Raw genomic sequence first — 11,001 nt, 5'->3', positions numbered from 1 at the left:
TTGAAGCTCCAAAGACACACCCACAGATCCACCAATTAAACTGTAAACAAGACATAATCATTTTTTTAAAGAAAAAAACTTAAATGAAATTAAACATGAATTGTTTTTGAAGTTTTTCAAAAAAAAAAAAATCCATGTTATGCAAAAACATGCAGGCAGAAAATGCATTACTTCAAAGATCAATGAGGAGAGAAGCAGAGGCCCCGACTTCTGAATCAAAACAACAACACATGCAGATGTTTGACATCAACGCCAACTACAGAAGTGACTTAACAGCAGTGAATCTTTGCACTCTGATGTAGTAAATAACCGGATGCTTGGACGTGATCACTAATCTTACCACACTCTTACCACACATTTACAGATGATTAAATACACAACTTCCTAACCACAGAAATCTGTGTGAGGTGGCATAAATGAGATAGTGGCTTCAGTCTTTCCTACTTGCTGTTTTTGTTACAGTGAAGGAGACACAGGGATGATGCCTTTGTTGTTTTGTCATAGATGATGTGAAGGTAATCATTTTCATCAAGGCCTCATTCTTAGAACAGATTGCAAATGGTAAAGATGAATTACACTGGACTCACTGTTTCTTATACGAAGTAATTTTGATTATTAATTACATTATTGATTAACAACTGACTGAAAATCAGTATCAGATAATTAAAGGTATTTACAGGTTTATCTGACTTTTATACATCACATACACAGCTTCAGCCAAAGTGCCCACTAGAGGGCACACTTGTTCAAAAGTCTACAAATATTCTAAATCACAAAACTAATGAGTCATAATTCTGGTTTGTTTTTTTCAGATGTCAAACAAATCCAGATGCAACCTGAGAAGGGAACATGAAAGAGCCTGTGCATCAATCATCCAGGGATGAGGGAAATCTCAGATGGTTGATTCTGTTCATCATTACATTTATCACTGAGACATAACTTTCAGCATACTGGTTACTTAACAGCCTTTTGGAAATGATTTTCATACTTTCATGTTACAGTAAAAAAGAAATAATCCCCCCTTTTGTTGTAGATGCGTAGTATTAGATGGTGGGCTCAAGCCTGAAGCTATCAAATTGAAGAGGTGGAGGTGGAAGGACGTCTGGTTGGTGTACTACAACCCTCCTAGCCGCCTGTGGATGCTGGGAGGAGACAGCACTGTCTTATGAAGCCAAGTCAACCAGTGATACATGCAAACTTGTATCCTGGGGTCCGTTCTTCGTACCTCGCTTACTACATCCAAGATCAAATCATCGCGCTAACTTTGAGCTCGCTATTCCGGTTCTTCGAACACACCTGTTGTTGACGATTAGTACAGCTGGATGAAGTAATGTGAGATCACTGGGTGTCGTAAAAGGGGCTACGCATCGATAGTAGAAACATTGATCGGCAACCCTCTGATTGGTCGGCGAAAATGTCGAAGGAGCGCGCTCGGCTCGGTATTTTTCGGCAGCAAGAACTCTTGATTGAGGGATTTCAGGAGTTTCATAGTTTAATTAAAACGCAAGGGAACACCGCAAAGGCTGCAAAAGCAAGGAGAGAGGGCTGGCAGAAAGTTGCTGACAAATTAAACTCGTAAGTAATTTAATAATAATAATAATAATGGATTGGATTTATATAGCGCTTTTCAAGGCACCCAAAGCGCTTTACAATACCACTATTCATTCACTCTCACATTCACACACTGGTGGAGGCAGCTACGGTTGTAGCCACAGCTGCCCTGGGGCAGACTGGCAGAAGCCAGGCTGCCATATCACGCCATCGGCCCCTCTGGCCAACACCAGTAGGCGGTAGGGTAGATTTATTATATCATATTACATTATATCCTCTTTCACATTAGAGCCACAACAGGACCCACTAGAACATGGGAACAAGTAAAAGTGAAATATAAGAATATTCTACAGAATGGTAATATTTATCACTTATATTGCTTTTAGTCTCTTGAAAAGAGACCCTGGAATACTCTGTTTGTTTGTTTATAACAGCAACCAAGAAAAGGGCAGAGCAAAAAAAGACAGGTGGTGGTCCTGCACCCCCTCGTCAACAAGTTGGTTAAGTAAATAATACCCTCACGGGAAAATCGATATCTCTCTATGAGCACACTGTCGCGCTGAGCTAAAGGATCCTGTCTATCCCGCAATATACGCTGAATTCTGAAAACTCTCCTTATCAATCTTGCACCTTCCACAATGGGTGGCTCGCGTATACGGACAGGACATGGCTGCGACAGACTTCCCAAATCCACCTTCGCTTTTATAGCCGTGGTCTCTCATCTTAATTACACGAAGTAATTTGCAATTACTACTCTGAACTGTGAATTACATCTGAAATAATCAAATACATGAAATAGAATGATTTGTCCACGGGTCATTTTTGTCCTCGAAAGAAATCTTTTGCTATCAAAAATGTGTTTTTTATTCATCAAATGGTCTGAAAATAACAGAAGTTATTCATTACTATACTATGAATGATTGGAATAAGTTTTAAGTAATTTGATTTATTTATGGGGTTTTTATTGGATTTTATAACACTTGTGGTCCTCGTGGACAAAAATGACCCCAAAGTACAAAGTGTTGCAAAGAGCCGTATTTTCACACCATACTGCTTTCAAACATCTTTGATCTTGGATCACTGATGTGTGGGGTCAAGCACTGGTCATAACAACCACAACAACAACAACAACAGGCAGCAAAATGAGGAGGCAGGTGCTCTATATTCAATGAAATTTTATTTATACAGCGCCAAATCACAACAACAGCCGCATCAAAGTGCTTCATATTGTAAGGTAGACTCTACAATAATACATACACAGAAAGTATGCTCCAAAGCCTCCATTGCACTGGAGATTTGCATACCTTGATGAGCATACTTTTTTTTTTTACCATGTTGTGCAAAGCAAAGACCAGTAGGACAAAGCACATATTGTCCTCTAGTATAATGAGGAGGGAGAATCAATGTTCAGGAAGATCCAGGGTTAGAAGATATAGAAAATATTGTCAATATTTAGAGCACATGCTACCCTTTCTCTGAAAAAGCACATCAGCCACCTGCAGAAGTGGAAGAAGGCTATGAAGTGAAGAAAAGTGATGAAGAATCTGAACTATGTTCAAGTAGGTTCTCAGGCATCCAGGACATGGTAGTCTGAGGAGCTTGGAAAGAAAGTGACTGGGCTTCTTGAAGTTTCTTGAATTTTCAGAATGTGAAACTGAAATAGAAGATGTGTCAGAGGACTACACATCATCCATTTCAATCATGATGAAGACAAAGAATCAACCAGGAAAGAGGAGTCAGCTGAGACAGAGGAATATTTGCAGTAACGTGAGGAAACACTGATCTGGTCTTCTAACCTTCCCAGTGACAGACGATGCATGACTCTCTCATGTGCCTCAGAGAAAGATGATCTACCACAGTCCAAGCACATGTGCCAGGTCCCATACTCCTTCAGTGGCTTTTCTACTCGAGTACTGAAAGCATTATACACAGTGTATTCTGCTTGTATTCTGCTTTTTAACGTTCACATGCCAATGGATGCATCAGAGACCAAGTTGGGGTTCAGTAACTTGCCCAAGGACACCTTGGTAAGAACTCCAGACTAGAGCACACAGAGATTGAACCAACAACCATCCAATTAGCAGATGACCTGCTCTACAGCCAACTCAATGACGAACAAGGAGGGACAACGAGAGAGGAAGAAAAATGGACCGAATGCAGCTGTAGGCATATGTGGGTGTGTTGATTCTTACTGCCGTGCATCCAGTAGAGTCGCTACGGCCAGTTTATGACATCCTGAGTCTGGTAGAGAAGTTTTAAAGGTGACACAAGATTAATCATAGAAGCACAAAAAGGACATAATTTCTTGATAAAGACACAATAGATGATCATCGTTCATGACACAAACGTGCTCCCATTTGAGGTGTATGGTGTGTGTTGGTGTTGACTTGACTTGAAACACAAGTGGGTGTTTCTCCTGCTGTGATATAAGATCCTGGTACTGATGTGACTGTATGAGCACCAAGTCCTCTTCAGAGGACTCTGTCCCCTCCAACAGAACATCCAAGTAAACCAGGGAACTTTGAGATAAAAACATGGGCAGCATGTGATGCAGGTCCAGCTGTACATGGAACATGCTAGTGTGCGATGACAAACAGTCTGTCCTGCAGTCAGGACACGCGAGTTGTCCCTAACATTGCAGGTTTCCAAAAGAAAACAATCACCTGTAACAGCTTGTTTACTGTATATGCCCCTTGGCCTGCAACTGCAGAAAGAAAGCTGTCCATGATGGGACCAGTGCAGAGGAATAAACCTGAGCTTCCTCCTGCACTTGGGTCAAATATGGACACGCCTTTGTCCTCATGAAAGTTTGCCTTCACTCAGACTCATGCCCTGGTGTTCCTACCATGCCAAAATATAGAAAACTGTCAGGCAATGAGTTGGATTATGTGCTGCCATTAAAAATTTATAAACGCTTGAAAAAAAACTTTCTCACTAAAGTTCAACATACAGCACTCTCTAGTTATTCAGATAGTCAAAATTATCTAAACAATTAAATATTTTATTTTCTCAATTTGTTTTTGCTAAAAAACAGGGTGTATTTTTTGTAAAGAAGGTCTGGTGGCCCTAAAATGTAAAATGTTGGGTAAATTATGTGTTAATGTGTTGGTCTTAAGTAAAACTAAGATGTAACACTGAAATGATTGACAATTTATACTTTTTACTTTAAAAAACAGTCAAATGAAGTGGGGACATTTTTGACCCCTGAGGACCACAAGTGTGATTATGTGCTGCCATTTAAAAAATTTAAATGGTTCAAAAAAAAAGTTCTCACTAAAGTTCAACATACAGCACTCTGTAGTTAGTCAGATAGTCAAAATTATCTAAACAATTAAATATTTTATTTTCTCAATTTGTTTTTGCTAAAAAACAGGGTGTATTTTTTGTAAAGGTCTGGTGGCCCTAAAATGTAAAATGTTGGGTAAATTTTGTTTTAATGTGTTGGTCTTAAGTAAAACTAAGATGTAACACTGAAATGATTGACAATTTATACTTTTTACTTTAAAAAACAGTCAAATGAAGTGGGGACATTTTTGACCCCTGAGGAGCAAAATTGTATGGAAATCGGGAGGACATTAAGAGGGTTAATAGTACATTTTCCTTTGTTTAGGAAATGACCTGTATGTATCTGTGTGAAATCAATAAAAGGATCAAGTACTGCATTATCTTTAGTTATATTGATAATATTTATTTATGGTAAAACAGTGGTAAAATATCGCTGTTGCTTTCATATAAATGGAGCGGACATACCTGAGTGGCCGCGATCTAATCCTGTTTACATAAAGTAAGCCTGCTCCCGAGCAGGTTTACGCTTACGGATCTGTTGCTATGACAGCAAGTCCAGGATGAGCTTCGGGGAACCGAACGATCCAAGATCACGCGAAATCGTCAACAATCAAATCCAGCTAACTTACTTAGCGAGGTACGAAGAACGGGCCCCTGGTGATAATTGGAGAGATGTCTGCCAATAAGTCTTTTGTGCAATATGAGAACATCTGAATAAGCAGCTCCCCCTACAGCCTCCTGTAAGGTATACACCTTTAAAGAATATACTCTCATATTTCAGAGTTTAAGAACAATTTCAACCAAACAATAATCAAACACATAGAGAGGAAGAAACAGAGAAACACAGGAAACCCTAACCACCATGTTTGGAGGATCAGACTCTTTTGTTTTTGCTTTTTTCTTCAGTAATCAGACATATCATACTGCAATGTGTGCATACATGTACACAGAATAGCGTGAATGAAATGAAACCATAACAGTAGTATTTAACTAAAACTTCTAAAGTACCCTATATTAAATAATATTAACGCTGTGTTTTTCATGTACTTTAAAATGAAAATAATGTTTAATGTCAGTTTTAGCACATATTCGTACATGAACATGGCCGTTGTCGTCTTCTTCTTCTCTCATTCTCTCTCTGTCTTCTCTCCTGACGATTTCCTCCTCTTTTTCCTTATTTCAGCACCTCCCGACAGTACCACAGTCCCACTCTTGGATGAGAGCTTAAACAACAATGAAGTAGGACAAAGGAAGCTTTTATCACAAAAAAGTACATTTGGGATGTGTCCACTAATAAAAGGCACCTTTTTCTTGTTAAAAACAAAAGTGAGAAATAAACTAATAATGCAGGTAAAACAGAAATATTTCCTGGATTTTTGCTTCTATGGTAGTGAGGTGCAGCAGGGTGTGTACTGATGAGGGCAGCCTGACTCCTTCATTTAAATTTGGTTAGACTTTGACGTCATATTGTGAGTTGCTAACCTCTGGATTAGCTCACATGTCATCACACAGAAGATCTCAGAAACTGTAATGTCAATGTCAATGTTTTCATCCTGAATTGACTGAATAAAAATGGCAGTTTTATAAAAGTTACACATCCCCATTTTTGCCGTTTCCTGTCTTGGCTGCTTCATTCATGTTGGAAATATCATATCCACTAGCAAGCTGACTCTGAGGGAGACCATCAGCCTCAGCAGTGAAGGGCAGAAAGGTGCATGTGGAATACACATTACAGTATATCTCTATGTTTTGATAATAGTTTTTCAACATCTAATATTTGAGATAATTCTGATCTTTTTGTCATTAATCTCTTGGATGAGCCCCCAACTGTGCATGGCCCCCTGGGCAAGTGTCCAGCATGCCCTTTGGGTGATCCAGCCCAGCCTGGATAGCAAAATGACTCTGGACCGGTGCTGTACCAAAAAGTGATTGTCTGTTCATATTTATTCTACTGTAAAAGACTTGTTGGTATAGAATATATGAAACATATGTCAAATGTTTCCTCATGAATGATATCATCCCTTCTATCCCTTTGAAGAAGTGAGGCTCCATAAATGCTAAAGAGGTAAGTATTATTTCTCAGTTGCAATGAATAGAAAATAAACTGTAGAAAAATAAACAGAAGAAAGAAGAAGAGAAATAACAATTTAACATAAACCAGTGACACACTCCAGGGTAGGGCTGGGCTATATCATACCGTTCTCGATAATACCGGTGTAATGTTGGGCAATGATAAGAAAATGAAATATCGTGATAGAATATGGGTAAAACGCGCATGCACAGTGCCTTTGTTTACATACGCACATGGCGGCGACGCGGAATGAGAAGAGCGAAAGTAGATCGTTGAATGAAATTGGTTCGGAAAAATGCTGCAACTTCAGTGGTGTGGAACTGATTTAGCTTTCGTCCGTCAGATACACAACAAAACACTATTTTTGGTAGCGCATGCTAGCGGGCTGTCGTTATTACCGTGTTTTTTGGAAAATACGGCACACTTAAAATCAATCCTTTGATTTTTCTGAAAATCGACAGTGCCCCTTATAATCCTGTGTGCCCTATGTATGAATTCTGGTTGTGTTTACTGACCTCGAAACGATTGTATGTGGTACACGGCGCTCGAAAATCTGTCAAATGTTTTAGTACGGCTTTGCTAAGCTACGAAGCCGCACCGCTTGATGGATTGTCGGAGCATTACGGCTATCGTAGGCAGGAGCCTTGCGGAGGCTGAAAATGGCCGAAACGCCCGATGAATCCAAGGTCCACTACTGACGATATGATAATCTAGATCAGATCTCTAATCCCTAAACCTATCCAAGGAAGAAAAAATGACAGATTAGCCTGGGTAAAAGACTGAAAGTTGAGGCACACAACGATGTGTGCTGCTGGGAAAGTTTCTGGGCTACCTTTCCTCATAACAGCCATCCCTCAAGCGTCTCTCCATTTAAATCGATGCATTATCAGGGACTGTAACATCTAGTCCTTTTTACTGAATCAGCAAACATCATTCCTGTCACAAGGCAGAAGCTGCAACCACCTTTTGCCAAAGTTACATATCTTATATTCATCCAGTTAAAAAGTGTCATTGACATTAAAAAGTGTTTTTTAAGAGTGATCTGGCCAAGAGCAGGGCTCTAGTACGGTGTACATTTTAGGACATCGTCAGGTCTCAGGAAAAAAGTTGTCAGGCATCAGTCTCAAACGAAAAAATGTCAGGTCTCAGACTCAGACGAAAAAATGTCAGGACTCAGACTCAGACGAAAAAATGTCAGGTCTCAGAACACGAGCTATCAGACAGAGAGAAAATCTTCCTGCAGGTGGCTCCATGACATTTTTTCGTCTGAAACCTGACATTTTTTCGTCTGAGACTGATACCTGACAACTTTTTTCCTGAAACCCAACGATGTCCTAAAATGTACACCGTAGCGGTGACGCTAATCAGAAGGCTGGACCGTCCAATTTCCCCAGCCGTTTACTTCCGGCCTACCCGACCTTCTGAGGACCCGGCCCACGTAGATCGTGTAGGAATGTTTAGCTTATTTTAGAGTTTAGAAATGTGTTAACATAGAATGTAGAACTATTGTAGAGACATTGACACTGCCCTCTATGTAATAAAGGCCTCATTGTGTTGTGAACTTAGGAGTAGATTGCAGGAGACCCCTCCCCCACTTGAACTGTGAAAGTAAAACAGAGAGGAGTTAATGCTGAGTGGAAATTCCCCAGAGAATGTTTGGGTGGGGGTCTCAACATTTGTAACTGGATAACTGTGGTCTGGAAGGGAGATGGGCATGACCTGTTTATTTTCAAACCGTGCATATTGTTTAAAGCCTAAATTATCTGTTCACTAAGTTGAACGTATCGCAGTGTAAATTCACTCAGTATGTTAAAGAAACGGTGTGTGATCCGTCTTAGTTATTAGGAAAAAGTGGCGGTGTGTGATCCGTCCCCGTGCGTTAAAGCAGGAAACGTGTGTTACTATTAGTTAGAAAGCGGGGTTTAAGGCCTCGTCGCCGGCTGAGGGCTGTGTGCGCTCCGAGTTTGGCAACTCCACCCTTGGTCGGACACGTCCTTGGGATTTGCCGAGGTGGTGACCTGGGCACTGGGGGCGCCCTAAATAACTAAAGCTAGGTGTTGGATCCTAGTCACGGTTGATAACCTGCATGAGAGTGGGGGCAAGTTGCTTTGTTAGTGAGAGAACGACTGCTTGGCTCGTCCCACTGACTGCAGTGTGTGTAGACTGTGTAGTTGTGTGAAAGCGCCGTTAGAGTCGGCGTCTTGTCTGAAGTACGGGAGTCAATTAAAGTAACAAAAAGAATTTGTGTCTAAAAGTGTGTGTTTGTGGTGTGCAGAAATTGCAGCAGGAGGGCGTGTCGCGAATTGTTGCAAACTGTGAAGTCAATTGGGGGGTTTAATTTGGTTTTATTTTTTATGGGGAAGAGAAACTGCGGTATCCAGTCCGTGGCGCAGTTTGAATAATTCGTGAGGCAAATGTGGCGCGATCTGAAGATCGTGAGCCTAATTGTCCTAGTTAGGTTGAGGTGTATAAAAGTGGACGGCACCTGCTCTGTGTGCTGATCAGGGCGTTGTCCTGAATCAGCAGAAGTGTCTCGCAGAATGTTTGAATGGGACTGCGGGTTCACACATGGAACGAACGAAGAGTAAAATGTGCGTGTGTGTGAGAGAGAAAGAAAAGGTGGGGGCGAGTGACCAGCCTGTGAGTGTGTGTGAATTGCTTGATGACAAAAAGGGAGACAAAGTAGATTAGTTGATTTTCTGTGAAAAATAATAGTTAAGAAATCGTAGTGATCAAATAGGAGAAAATGAACTAAAGTAATTAAAAAATAAACAGTGGATTAGTGTTAAAGTAATGATAAATAAATTGATAAAATTAACAGTGACATTTAAAGGTGATTAAGTACTCAAGGATGAATGGAGAATTTGATTGCTGACTGTATGAGAGCTGTTGGGGTGAAAGGAAGATGAGGTTGGAGGAGTGAGTTAACAGGTTAATGTGTGGGTGTAAAACAATGGGGTAATAAAAAAAGAGAAAGAAAATCATGAAAACAAAGAAAATAAAAAGTTTGGAAGTGTGAGTGGGAAACTGTCTCCAACTGGGGGAAGCAGTGATGCAACAGGTCACCTTCTTCCCCTGCTGGACACAAAAGAAAACATAATTTGGAGTGTTGTGGATGAAAATAATTATTAACAACATCAAGAAGATTTTTGTGTTTGCGGTTAAGAACAAATAAAAATTTCATTTTTGGGGTTTAAAGTCAGAGTTTAAAACAAAATAAGTAGAGATGTGTTGCTTTAGGAGTGATGAAAACATATGCAGTCACAGTGAATAATGAAAGTCTCTCAGTCTGTCGATTACAGGTGGGGAACGGACCTGGATCAATTCTCCATGGGCAGCAGTCGGAAGAAAATTATAGGTTAAAATCATTAGAAAAAATAGAAACACCCAGCCAGAATTTATTGGCTGAATTGTTTTGCAGCTTCCCGTCCTCATCCTGAACAAGCAAGCTCCAAGGAAGCTGATCTCTCCCTGAAGACACCGAGTGCAGTTCCAGAAGCATAAGCATGAACATCAACAGTGGACAGAAGTCCAAGAGACAATACCAGAGTTCTGAGCAGAGAGGTCCAGCAGCGCTGTGGGCAAACGGCATCAGAAAGAGAAGAACCACCATCTAGATTGGATGGATGGAGATGCGTTTCCAGCAAGCTGCAACCTCACTGTGTGCGAAGGACTTTTGAGAAGACTGTCTGAGTTTGACACTTGCCATGTTTGGAGCAAGATGGCAATGAAAGAGACAGTGGGACAAAGAGAGACACGGGACAAAGCTGAAAAAAACTGACTGCCATTGGACTGAAAAGTGGGAGAGAAGAAAAGGAGCAGAAGAGGGCTGAGGCTGCTGTTTTAGTGTGGGCAATCAAATTGGGTTAAGGAATCCGGGGAGACAAACGACTGCCTGGAAGTGGAGGATTGACACAGTGTCCAGACCACCACAAAAGGGGGAGGAAGACAAGCACTGAGGTATGCAAGTGTACTGTTAGAAAAATGGAAAGGTGACACCACACATGCAGATAATATGCACCAGAGATAACAAAAAATCATACACAAAGTGTTACACATTAAAAGAGGGTATTTGTAGAAGGGGTTGACAACAC

This window comes from Maylandia zebra, linkage group LG1 (genome assembly GCF_041146795.1).
Source record: "Maylandia zebra isolate NMK-2024a linkage group LG1, Mzebra_GT3a, whole genome shotgun sequence".
Taxonomy (NCBI): domain Eukaryota; kingdom Metazoa; phylum Chordata; class Actinopteri; order Cichliformes; family Cichlidae; genus Maylandia; species Maylandia zebra.
This window is presented reverse-complemented; position numbering follows the sequence as displayed.